The sequence below is a fragment of the Bombus vosnesenskii genome, unplaced genomic scaffold (genome assembly GCF_011952255.1).
Source record: "Bombus vosnesenskii isolate JDL3184/JDL3185 unplaced genomic scaffold, Bvos_JDL3184-5_v1.1 scf7180000013939, whole genome shotgun sequence".
Lineage (NCBI taxonomy): Eukaryota > Metazoa > Arthropoda > Insecta > Hymenoptera > Apidae > Bombus > Bombus vosnesenskii.
In genome coordinates, this window is record NW_022883294.1 from 1 (window position 1) to 14,314 (window position 14,314).

Here is a 14,314-nt window from a genome sequence, read left to right on the forward strand (position 1 = left end):
TAGGAAGCAAAGGGGTCATAGCGCCTGAGACTATTGAAAATTTAAAGGAACTTGGCGTTACAAGAAGCGAAACAAACACAATTATTATGAATGTGTCGCGTAGCTCTATACAGACGTGCAACTTGCTTTTAAACGGTTGAGAAATAATATATTTATTTATTGATAATTACTTATATGTTTATTTATTTATTTATTTAGAAGGAAATGGAGTAATTCTCATACCAAAGCCGTGTAGAGAGAGAAAAGGAAGGGAACGGACCTCACAAATATAAACAATAAAATATGGACGGTAGAAGAAGTGACCCTCCTGAAAGAGCTTGATCAAATTTATAAAGATCACAAATATCGAAATCTGGAAATAAGTAAGGTCCTCACCAGTAAAACAGTAGAACAAATTAAGAACAAAAGAAAAAAGTTGAAGATAAGTAATGAGGACGCAAGCACTTAAGAGGGTGCCCAGGAGACAGAGGGAGAATGCGATCCCGTTGATCCAGGCTGTGCGCCAGCAGGAATAGAGAATGATGAAGTAAGCGAAGAATCGATTCGTGAATGGCTGCGCAGTCTGAGAAAAGAAATAGAAAAAACTCGAAGTGACCACTTTCACACGAGAAATATCTAACGAAAAAGAAGGTGTGAGATGAAATAAAGAAATTTTGGCGATGAAAATTAATGAATTTGTCGACACGTCTCTATATAGAGCGTTAATAAGAAATAATGCAAAGGATGAAGAAATAAAAAAGCTCCAAAACAAAGATCAAAGAGGAAACAAAAGAACGATAAATAAAAACAAAAAAAACAGAAACCGAAGTCGAAGGCATCTTTACGCACGTTGTCAAGATATATTTAAGGAGTGTCCGAGGAAGTTAGCCAACGTTATTGCTAATAACGATTTGGCCTACTTGGAACCAGCCGTACAATCTCCTGAAGCAAAAGAGGTGGAAAACCTTTACAAAGATTTATGGGGCAAAATCGGGCCATCAAACTCTCCAATACCGGTAGGATGTATCTCAGGAGATTTTATTCAGGAATAGTTTCCACCAATAATCGCCGAGGAAATAAGTGAGTGGGCCAAGAAAATAAGAAACAAAACAGCCGCGGGTCCGGACGGCTTGCAAAATAAACATCTGTTAATCCGTGCCTGCTCACAGTATTGACGCTGTTATACAACACCCTTTATTTTACTTCTCACTTCTCAGAGAGTTGGAGAGATAATAGAAGAACACTAATATCTAAACCAAACAAGGATGCAAGGAAGGCCGAGAATTGGCTACCTATAACTATAAGCCTTATGCTCGGCAGAATTGTCTTTTCAATTCTCGATAGGAAAATAAGGAGGAATATCGTACAAAATATAAGACAGAAGGGCTTCACCTCCGAAAACGAATGTAAAGTAAATGTACAACTCCTAAACGCAGCCGTTGATCACAGTAAAAAGGAGAAAGGAGGTGTCTACATAATAATGGACATCTCAAAAGCGTTTGATACGGTGCTCCACTCGGCGATTGTCTGTCAAGAAAAGGTATCTCGACCCCGCTGATCGAACTAATACAAAACATGTACAAAAATGGCAAGATCAAGATCAAAGCGAAGAATGGAGCAGGGGTCGTGATCGAAATTCTCGGGGGAGTTAAACAGGGTGATCCCTTGTCGCTAGTACTATTTGACTTGTGTCTGGAGCCGCTGCTGGAGGCAGCAGAAGAAAAGACTGAGGGCATACAAATTAATGAGAGAAATAAGGTCCCTAGATTGGCCTTCGCTGACGACATTGTGTTGTTCGGCAAGGACAAAAGAGAAGCTCAAGAACAACTGTCCATGGTTCAGGATTACCTAAAGAGCCTGGGAATGAGTATCTCTGGTGAGAAATTCTTGGCGTTTCAGGTGGTCTCAAAGAAGAACACCTGGTACGTCAGGGACCCAGAGATAGAAGCGGAAATCAAAAAAATATCTAATATTGAACGTGAAGAGGGCTTCAGGTACCTGGATGCAAAGATGGGACCATGGAAGGGCCTAAGATGTGGGATTATCGTGCCAGAAATTCTGAGCACGATAAAGAAAACGAGGCAATTGTCATTAAAGCCAGGCCAAAACATAAAACTTCTCTTAAGCTATATATTCCCTCACTATATCTATAGCCTATTAATAAATCCATCTTGCGAGGGAATATTAAAGTTACTCGACATTGAAGTCAGGCAGGAAGTCAAAGGGATTCTTCACCTAACGCTCTCAACCGCATTTTGGTTCTTCTACACACCCAAAACCAATGGAGGATTAGGGTTACCGAGATTTGAGCATATTGTGAAGCTCCGCACTCTAATGAACGCTATTAAAATGAAGAACTCGCTGGATCCAGCAGCATCCAGTTTAATAGACGACAGAACAGAACAAAAATTAAGGAAAATTGCAAACTCCCTGAGGATAAATTGACCGGCTTTTTCCGAGGACATAGAGAAGACCAGAAGCAGATTACAGAAAGACCATATGAGACAATGGACCGAGTTGAGAAGTCAAGGCCAGGGCGTGACAGACTTCGCTAAAGAAAAACTTAGCAAAGTGTGATTAACGGAGTGTCACTTACTAAAGCCATATCTATTCATCGACTCCATAAGACTGAGGACCAATACATTTGGCACAAAAACAAACAACCCCGTTTAGCCATGGACGCCGCGTCCAAGGGACAAATCTCCACGCAGATGCGGCGTTCATGTTACCGGCGGTACCATTAATTAAACATTACTTCGGCCAGACCCCATTCAACGCGTCAACTCGTTCTCTCGCTTTTTCTCAACTCTATCGCCTTGAACAGGGTCGCCCTGTTTCTTTCTCTGAATTTAATGACCGCAGGTCTTCTACACCGTCCTCTCTGACTGTTATATCTCTTTACTACTGGGCACGCCAAAGAGCCTCTGACGTGCCCAACGTTGGCTCCATAATACTTCATACACCAAGAACATCGCGACTCATTTTTACAGTCGCTCAATTTATGGTCAGTTAACCCATATCTACGGCAGTTTTGCATGCCCGGCTCCACGGTTTTACATTTCGCCACCACATGCCCGATGTCGTGGCACCTATAACATCTAATGATGCTTTGCAGTACCTTAGCACTGGCAACAATCCACCCTGTTCTAATTCAGACTGAGGCGTCCCCCCGCTGAATGCTATTAGCAGGCACCGAGACGATTGCAAACTGCGTTTCTGCAGATCCCTGCAAATATCCCCGATCAAACATTCCCTGGTGGATAGAGGGTCGATGTTCTTGATCTCTATCGTCGTCCTATTCAGGAGCGGTACGATCTCCACTTCCTGACCGCACGCAGCCTTCAGCCTCTCCGCCGTCCCGCAGGCCGTCCTTTGCTCACTAATCTCAATCAGGATGTGGCCACTGTTACGTTCTTAATGTGTAGGCTTTGTTTAATTTAATCAAATTAAATTTAAAATTTTGTTTAATTTATTTTTCGTTTAATTTAATTTAATCGGAAGGGAAAATTGAAATGATATTATTGTATATGAAATGTTGATTTAGATTTCCGATTAATACGGTAGTTGCTGCCACCAGAAACAGTCTAAGGACTATCTCAAAATTTTTTTCTTTATTATTATTATTTTCTTCTCCTTTCTACTTTATTAAAAAATTGTTATATTATTATTATTTTCTTTAAGCGAGAAGTGTTAGTGTGTGATGGGTATTGTTCGTCTGTCGTGTCTTTTGGTAATTACTAGATTGAATTCCCAGTCTGGAAGTGCCCCTGTAAGCACCTTCATGGCTGTAGGAAAAAAAATCTTTGTACCTTCGTCTGTCGTGGATTTTTGATAACTACTAGATTGTATTCCCAGTCTGGAAGTGCCTCTGTAAGCACCTTCTTGGCTGTAGGAAAACAAATCCTTATACCTTCGTCTGTCGTGATTTTCTGAACTTCGTAAGAGTTTATCCACTAATTTTACGTTTATTGGGTAGCGTTAACTAACGTTTAATGCAACTGGCAAATGAATTCCACTTTTCGGCTAACCTGCTATGCGCAGGAGTACTGGCACGGAGAGGATTAAAGTTATTCGGAATAGACAATTGATATTGACAAATATATTTATTTCGTCCGATTGAGTTATATTGATATAAATATGTTATAATTTATTCGATTTTGTCGATTAAAGGTGTTACAATGTCGGTTACAAGTATCGTCGGATACAGATATAGAAATAGTATATGGTCGTGTACAATAAATATATATATGTAGATATAGTAAATACTCGAGCTTCTAATCGGATAAGTTTCACAAATGTCTAGTAGGGTAAGATTTATTTGTGTCGATAGGATTAATGGCGAAAGCTAATTTTTACTCGTTCGGGCGATTAACATAATACGGTTTATGACAAACGCTATCGTAAGATGTAGGCGATGGCGATCCAGATTGGAAGGAATGCGTCTCGCAATGTTCGGAAATAAGTGAACTCGAGGGCGAAAGGGAAGCAAGCTTTAGTAGCTTGCAAGGGAAACGAATATATATAAACCCAAACGATTCCCCAAATACTCCAACTGCACGAATAGTCTCCCCAGATTTTAAAACTAAAACAAATTTACTTTTTGACTCCGGATCAGAAATCAATATCATCAAGAAGCCTGCCTTACCCGATTCAGTCACCATCAACGAGCAAGAATCAATTGAATTTCGAGGAATTTCGGCAACGAGCCTGGTCACCCTAGGGCAGACAATAATACAGGTTGCGGGCCATTCAGTTACTTTTCATGTAGTTGATGAATCATTGCTGATCGATCAAGACGGAATCTTAGGATCCGAATTTTTGCAGGACGCAAAGCTCGTCTGCATAACGAGCAAAAACACATTAAATGGGAAAGTATTTACAGCCCGTTCGATACAATAATTGTGCCGAAACGAAGTTCGGTACCACGTGCAATAAATATTGAAAATCCGGAGGCAAACGAGGGATTTATTCCTAAAATTGAACAGATTAAGGGAGTCTATTTCGGAAACGCGTTTGTGAGAAATCATAAGGGACGGGGTTATCTAAAAGTAATTAATACCACATTGAGGGATTACGAATTGACCATACCTACAATGGTAATTAAAGAATTTACAATTCCCACTTCGTTCTCTCATACTACGTGCAACAATATTTCAGTATCTAAAGAAACAAGGTTCGACAAAATAATGTAATTGTTGCGACTGGAACATTTAAACATAGAAGAAAGAAGAAACGTTGAAGCACTGATACAGAAAAATCAAGACAGATTTCATCTTCCAGGCGAGACGCTGGAGGGAACAGATATATTGAAAAACGCACCAGCGCGTTCCAACGATTGATGAATTCTATATTATAAGGATTACGAGGAATATCAATCACACCGACCGGTACAATAAAGCAACTACCAACAGTCACTACATCCGCTCCGAACGAGCTCAGGGATGCGATCAGTCAAATTTCCGAAGGAAATTTGAACCCCAAGAGAGGGGGGGGGTGTCACGTCCCGAGCTACGCACGTGCCGTAACGAAAAAACGGAAAACCGCAATATAACAAAAACGCGAGGGACAATTCGAATATCCAAAACGAACACACGATACAACGAAAATGGAAATTGTTTAAATAAATGTTTAATTAAATGTAGTCATATATAGAGAATTAGTATAAGAGGGCAAATAAGAGATAATAAAGTTAAAATAGGTGTTACGCCACGAGGCCTACCACAGGCTGTATTTTCTAACCGTCGCTCGCGGTCCTACAACGTCGCAGGCAGACCGTCTTATCTGCCCGCCGGATCATATACAATGTATCGACGAGAGTGTCACGTAAAATAACAAAATAAAAAAGGAATTTGAGGTAAAAAATAAAAAAAGAAAACTTTATTTTTTTCTAACATCAATACACTTTACAATCTACTTCCGAACTCTAGGCGTGACTTTCTAAGACTGACTCTTATGATTTTACTTTCGATCGGATCCGATTACTTTCTTTTGTCATCCCTCAACATCCCCACCGTCCATACATTTGCTAGGCGTACGCGATCGTTGCCACGTGCTCTTTCTTCTAGAACCTTCGGTGGAAGGACCGTTGGGATGTTGATGGTTCATTAGGCACTTCAGCGATATACATTGTCGCCGAGTGTCGCCACATCTTTATCTCTATCGTCAGTCTGTCGGATTTGAAGTATGCCGGTCGTGACAAGAGCATAGTTGTCGCCAAGCAGCGAGCTCTATAAACGTCGATTTTTGACCGTTACGTTTTTCACACTAGAAGAGGCATACGTGATCATAGGCGCGAGCGGTGGCGTGACCCGAGCATAGTGGGGGTCGTCTTCCAAATGAGACAAAGGAATAATCGAAGGGCGTTCAGTTCCTTCTGACGAGTCTAACGTGACACTTCGACAAATCTGACGAGCAAACAAATTTATCTAGAGATATCGCAAAGTCGAGTCAAATTTCTGTAACATATTCATCATATTATTGTAAAATATATTATTCTATGTTAACCTGTTAATACAGTGTTACATTCATTAAACCACCTCTGTTATCTTAACCGAAACAGGGGAACGACTATTTCGCGGCGTCGATTAACATAATCGTAGCGAGAATTTACGCCTCTCGCTGACGCGTTTTCCTAGCGACCGCGTCTCTCCGCGAACGGTCGTAACAATAGGTACTCTACCGAAATAGTAAATATAAAGAGTACAACATAACCTATAATTTCATAATTCGACTAAGGATAAATTATGAGGAACCAATTAACCAAAAGTGACACGCAAAATACTTAATAAATCACGACATAATACAATATTCAATAAGGATAACCTACAATTCGACAATTTAGTCAAATCTCGTAATAACTTCATGAATAATTCAAAGGAAAGGAAAAAGGAATGGAAGGATAGGAATACACATGTTTATAACAAACAGAAAATATCAAGCAATTTAATATACAGCAAATATGGACATACAAAACCACAATAAACAAAATATATCTTATATACAACTAGATATAAAATATATAAAACACCTAGGCATATTAACACACTTCAATAAACCAGGCACTATTGTCAGAATCCACACACGAAACGTCAAGATTAAAGTAAAAGGGATTCCACGAACAATACACTGGAACAAGTTAAAACTAACACAATCGAAACAGACCACAAGTACGATTTCAAGAGACAACGTAGTACGGTAGTATATGGAACAATACTGCTTGTCGAATACTGCAGATAGTGGTAACCTAAAAGGAAAAAGGAAAATTACTATGCGTGCTCTAACTATTACTTAAACATAAAATTTGTAATTCAATAAAATAATTACAAAACAGTGGAAGTGGAAAATACCTCGTGAACAATTACTCATCGTAGAAGGAAGTGTATGTGCGAAGATAGGTTATTTGTCCATACCCGTAGAACATAATCTACGACAGCCAGCTGAAACAAATGTAGGAATTAACTTTAATTGTTTCGATACAAAACATAATATTACTAAATGTTTATAACAATATTGTGCCTAAGGAAGTGTGACAGTGCTTATCGAATCATGCAGTGAAAGTTAAAAGCACCTAGTGCACAATTAATTATCGTAGAAGGAAACGTACAAGCAGGAATTTCGCAGAAACAAACTGTGGACCCACTCCGTAGAACATAATATGCGACTGTCAGCAGAAACGAATGGATAAACTAACCTCAATTGCCTTAATATATATGGAAGAAAATAATGGTATTAAAAATTTACGATTATATTTCAATTAAACTAAACGAAGCACAACAATCAATAATTGATGCTCGACAACAAACTTACAGTTCGTTAATGGAAAATAAAACCGAAAAAAATCAAGAAAATTGATGACATTATAACGAAATAACTCAGCGTTGACATAGCGGACTTTAATAAGAAGAAATAAAATCAATTAATAAATGCAGGAAGAATTAAGAAATATCTAAGATAGGTTAAGTGAGTGACAACGATAATTTACTACTCACATCGAAGAAGTTTATACAAGGGTCAACGCAGTGATGAGAAACCAACTACTAAATTGGAGTAAATGTGTACAAAGAATCGAAGTTGATATTACTGGAATGATCGAGAAGACGTGAGAAAATTGGAAAGTCAAAAATTAGTGACATTATAACAAACTATTCAACACCGACGGAATGGTCTTAGCAAACAAGAAAAGGTATCTTATAAGTTAACGAGATTTGTATGCAACCAATCATCGTTAAAGGAAATGTGCACGCAGGAACTCCACGAGAATGGGCTACGGATTCAACTTTGCAAAACATAATATACGACGGTATGAAGATATCGAAGGTAATAAATACCGAGGTAACCAATCATAACCTAAAAAGGGGAAGAATGTTGTAAACCATCTTGGAATAGAAATTGATAATAATAAGAAGCTCGTTACTCGCATTGGAAGATATACATTAAAGCCGACGCAGTTACAAAAAACCTACTACCAAAGTAAAGTGAATACTTATGGAATACTGAACCAGATACTACCGAAACAGTCAAGACGGCAATAAGAAACTGGAAAATCAAGGAAAAATTTGTGACGCCATAACAAATAATCCAACGTTGACGAAGTGGTCTTAGCAAACAAGATAGTGGACAGACTATTTTACTATACAGATATTTACAAAATATAGTGTTTTATATATGTCGGGTTTACATTAGAATTAGGGTTAGGGGCGCGAAGCGAATCTTCGTTTGGATTACACGTCGTCGTTATGCAACAGAGAAGATATTGGCTAGTGCAAATACGATTACCATAGAACCGGACAAGTAACTGTGGTAATTAGATACTCGAGAAACTAATGACAATGATCAATAGCGAATCCACGGTCGACGGGATGATAGATGAACGTGCTCACAAAATCTAAGTCGGACGCGTAATATTCACTGGTCGTAAAGGGTTACTCTTTTCATCGATGAGATCGCGAGCGAGAATGACTTTCCCGTCCCGATGATGCCACAGAGGAAAACTATATTGGGGTGTGTCTAAGGACACGAGATTATCGGATTCGTCGAGAAAAGCCTTCATTCAGAGAGTAAGGGAAACTGGCGTTGCTGCTAATTGGTCAATATATATATATATATATATATATATATATATGTCGGAGATGAAAGAACACCGGAGCCTTTGGAATTTTGGATAATCCCGCAACATTGTAACCTAGAGTCTACTATAGCTGTAATTGAACAATTGTAGTTATTCAACCCGATTGTAATTGTTCGAGAGTCGTGATAATGAGCTTGGGCTCGAGGCGACAGTCAGTCGCCGAACGTAGCCGCGGTCACGGGATGAACGCTTTGCCTAACAAAGGTATGGAGTAATTCTATAGCTCTCCTTAAAAGAAATATTCGTGGCGACACACGACAGTAAACATTCCAACGGTTTCTGTCCCGTGGCTGGCCACACGCAGACCCTATTCTTCGAGTAAGATGATTGCCAGATGTCGATGCGTCTCAGCAGTACATGTTCGGCTAGCCCGAGGGCCCGTTATAAATCTTAAGGTTTAGTTAACTAAAGTCCTTCAAACAGACAAACAGTCTTTGTCCCAACTACGGGAAGATAGGGGAGACATATTTTTCAACGAGCGGCGTCTCCCACTAGCAACTTTCCCTCGAGGGCGGCTAGCATCTTTTTCTAACCACCGATATGGAGATTGACCAATTAGCAGCAACGCCAATTTCCCTTACTTTCTGAACGAAGGCTTTTCTCGACGAATCCGATGATCTCGTATCCTTAGACACACCCCATTATAGTTTTCCTCTGTGGCATCATCGGGACGGGAAAGGCATTCTCGCTCGCGATCTCATCGATCGAAGAGTAACGCCTTCGCGATCAGTGATTATTCTCAGACTTGGACTTTGTGAGTACGTTCTGTTGTCGTCCCGTTGACCGCGGATTCGTTATTGAGCCCGAGAGCATCGTCACTAGCGTCGCGAGTGCCGAACCGCCGTGATCAATTGTTAAGACTGTAATAATTCTATCATTGTAATAAACTACGCCTGTGTGTACCGTATCAATGGCTAATCCTCGAGAAGATTCATTTGACGCCCACAACCCCATTTCCAATGACCATCCGACATATAATTATTATATATTATATATTATATATGTATATGTTGCTAGATTATACAAAATTCCAAAGGCTCCGGTGTTCTTTCATCTCCGACACGGCCATCCTGACTATCACACGTCCTCGTGTGTAACTAAAATATCGTGTTTTCTTACATTAGATTCGATGCAACTGACATTATTGACGATTTAAATAAATGTCCAAGTAAGTCAGGGGTCCAGTGCAATAACAAAGTTTCGTTCGGAGGTTTGACAACAGAAAAATAAAAGAGAATAAGAATTTGTAGTGTTATAATTTCTATTCAAAGTGTTAAGTGCGTTCTGTGAGTCGCTAGTCAGACCGCAATGACACAACAGATCATTTTCGATTTCGTACACTGGTGAATCTCAGTTTGTGGGATCATATTGCCACGTTGGGTGCATTACAGAAAGCGCAGAACGCCACACTGGGCGTGTAACAGAAAGCGCAGAACGCCACACTGGGCGTGTAACAGAAAGCGCAGGACACCACTGAGCGTATTACAGAAAGCGCAGAAAACCACTGAGCGTATTACAGAAAGCGCAGAAAACCACTCAACGGGTTACAACAGAAAGCACAGAAAACCACTAAATGGGTTACAACAGAAAGCGCAGAAAACCACTGTACGGGTTACAACAGAAAGCGCAGAAAACCACTAAACGGGTTACAACAGAAAGCGCAGAAAACCACTAAACGGGTTACAACAGAAAGCGCAGAACGCCACTGGGTGTATTACTATGACCACAATGCAATGTTAATGATCCTCTGAGGTCAGTGTACTTGCATCGTTATTATCACCGCAGACGTCCAACTCAGCAGGGACGCAACTTTCTAGCATTTTTCTCAGTCTGTCATGTCTGTCCTTATATGATTGTTTGCCGTCTAAGGTTTTTAAAGTATATCTGTCTCCTTCCAAAATCTCTGCTATCTCGAATGGACCCCTGAATTTCGGATCTAACTTCGTCTGGTTTCTTTCCTCGTTTTTGCATAATACAAAATCACCAAGGTTAAATCTAACTACCTTAGCTTTAGTTTTGTCAACTCCACCTTTATCGTACCTAGCACTAATTTCTATATCCTCTATTGCCCGCTGTCTTACATCAGAGATATCTACTTCTCTTTCTTCGATATTATCGGATATCGGGTAGTCGTAAGGTCTTCGCTGTTCCACCAATTAATAGTTCCAATGGGCTCGATTTAGTCACGCGGTTGGTGGTGCAATTCGAAGCCAGCTGTATTTTGTCAATCGCGTCTAGCCACGATCGCTCGGTCGTTTCTATGATTGCGAACATAATTTTCAACGTACCCATAATACGCTCTACCTGACCGTTGGCCCTACTCGCACCGGTTGAGATTAAGTGGAGTTTTAGCGTTTACCTTGCCAGAAATCTTGGAATTCTTTATCCGGTAGGACACCTCTCTTGATCCGCTATTATCCGGCAAGGACTGCCGAATAAAAATATAGTACTTAAGTGCTTTAGCGGTACTAAGGGAAATCTACTTTACGAGTATGATGCAGATATGCGAATTTAGTGAAGACGTCGGCCAAAACAATGACATATCCTTTCGAACCATTTTTACCGCTTAGTTTGCCCGTTATGTCCACGTGAACTGTATGCCAAGGTATGCTGGTCTTAGATATAGGTTGTAATTCAGCTTGTATTTTACCTGAACTGGCCTTCGAAACTTGACAAGCGTGGCAGTTCTCGACAAATTTGCGAACGTACTCCGCCATTCCTTCGAACCAGTAACACTCGCACAGTTTCTCAAGCGTTTTATCCCAACCTAAGTGCATAATTGACTGTTGCACATGGTTAATAACATACCATCTAAAACCTCTGGGGACAATGGACAAGCAGAGAGTTCTGCCTTTTCTCTGTATTTTACGATGAAGGGTACCGGACCGTAATTCATACGTATTCGCGATATCTCCCGTGAGCTCCTCGTTCTGCAATTTATTGACGATCCCAGAAATTTGGGAGTCGCGACGTTATTCCACTAATAGCCAGTCTTCGGAGATTTTGGTCAAATGGATTTCTTTCTCTGTGACTTCGTTGATCATAAGGTGATCCAAGTCTACGGGATTTCGCGAGACAAATTTACGTGGGCCATTCGTTTACCCTCCCGGTACAGAATGTCAAAAGTAGAGGATTGTAAGTAAGCCCACCACCTGTAAACCCTGTCGTTTAAATTTATCTTACTACTGGATGCCTTCAAAGGAATACAATCGGAGACGACAAGAAATTCTCGTCCGTGGAGATAATGACGGAAATGCTTGACGGCATTCACAACTGCTAACGTTTCTAGTTCGTAAGAATGATACCTAGATTCCGCAGGGCTACTTCTTATACTGTAATATTCTATTACTCTATTTTTACCTTCAATCTTGTGCATTAAAATAACCTCATATCCATCCGAACTAGCGTCGATATGAAGTTCTATCGGATAGTTCGGGTCAAATACCATTCACACCGGCGCGTCGGTCAGAGCGGAAATTACCTTTTGCCTTATTTTTCCATGCCTATCCGTCCAAATCATGTTTTTATTACCGGAAGTAGGCGCATACAAGGGTTTCATTACCCGTGAAAATTTAGGGACGAATTTTCGTCAATAAAAGGCTAAGCCTATGAACTGCCTGAGCTGTGTGACAGTCGTTGACGCAGGTAAAGAACTCAAGGCGTGCATTTTACCCGGATTGGGACGAACTTCTCCGTCGTAAATTACATATTCCAAATAGAGTACCGATGGCTTTAGAAAAGAACATTTTGAAAAGTTAAAGGAGAATCCGGTTTTTACAAGGGTATCTAGTACGGTGTGCAATACTTTTAGAGCTTGATCTATCGAGTCGGCAATAATTAGGACATCATCCAAATAGACGACAACGTACGAATGGCACATTGACTGTTACACGTGTTTTCAAAGGAATCTCAAGAGTGATCTCTCGTTTCGTTTGCTCGCAACATCGAAATCAGCAGCCGCTGCTGAATACAATGAAGGAAAGTGTAGTACAGATCACTCCGACCAAATGATTTCTTATGTCACCACAATTAAAAAGGGTCAAATGCTACAGAAGACTTGGCACGCGACTACTCCTGAGGATTTCCATAGTAAACGTTTTGATGGTTTACAAAATTGTAGCGAGGAAGAACATAAATATTAGAATATTTAGACAAGTATGAGCTGCACAATTATTAGGGTTGTCCGAAAGTATAAGAATCCCCATTTTCGACAGGGTCAGCATAGTATCGCCGTCCCGAAAATGACTTCCGGAAGAAACACTAAACGCGCACGCACTTATGTTATGCAAATAAAGGACATCGAATGGATCGAACAAAGGCACAAAAGAATTCGAAGAAAACAACAACTTATTATCCAAATTGTTCATCGAGGGTAATCAATGCTGTATACTTCCTAGAATTAGGATGAATAGGGATTTGGAGAAACCCACCGGCCATGTCCAGAATAATAAAATATCTCGCTTTTGCAATCTCGCGACTTGATCCGCAATGAGGGGTAAAGGATACCGATCCGCGACCGTATATTTATTTAGTTCTCGAAAATCTACCTATCATCTATCTGAACCATTGTTCGTCTTCACGAGTAACACAGGGCTCGCGAACGGTGAATTACTAGGCTTTATGATTTTTGGCTGTAATTAAGTCGCTTGTTCTATCACGTACTATTCTGCGCTCGCGAAGTCTATTAGGACTCCTTGTACGGCGATGTTAGGATCAATTAATTGTACTTCTAACTGGCCTGTATTTTTTGTACGAGTACGTAGGGAACCCGTAACGGATGAATCTCTGAATTTTCGAAAAGAAAGATTAATCGACTTTTATCGCTACCACGTACCTCATTGTCAACTTCATTAACATCGATCTCGTTTTCAGCGGTTTTATTACAGGCATTAATTATTTTTGTTTTACACATAGCGAGGCTATTTTGTGTAATATTACGTCAAAATCTTGGCTTAAAATTTAACGAGTAATCGCGATATCGTATTGTTAAATAACTATCAGCGAGGACATGAAAAATTTATCTCTAACCACTAACACCTGCAACGGACAAGATTTGAGCGATACGTTTAGTACCAATATCTCTTATTCCTCGCATTACTACTATATCAATCGTTCTTTTGTCAGAAATTCTCAAGACTACGGATTCTTTAATTAGCGAACACTCGGCTCCGAAATCGGGGTAAAATGGAAACGAAACACCCGGAATTA

The 14,314-nt window shown here is 40.1% G+C and overlaps 1 long non-coding RNA gene across 1 annotated transcript; it reads right to left on the reverse strand.

Annotated features, from left to right (window-relative positions):
• Nucleotides 1–6,907: 6,907 nt before the first annotated feature.
• On the reverse strand, nt 6,908–7,369 carry LOC117239349. The gene is made up of 2 exons (XR_004494425.1): nt 7,326–7,369; nt 6,908–7,222 (listed from the first exon to the last, which is right to left on the reverse strand). It is a non-coding gene; the product is annotated as an uncharacterized LOC117239349 (long non-coding RNA).
• Between the last annotated feature and the right edge of the window lie 6,945 nt (nt 7,370–14,314).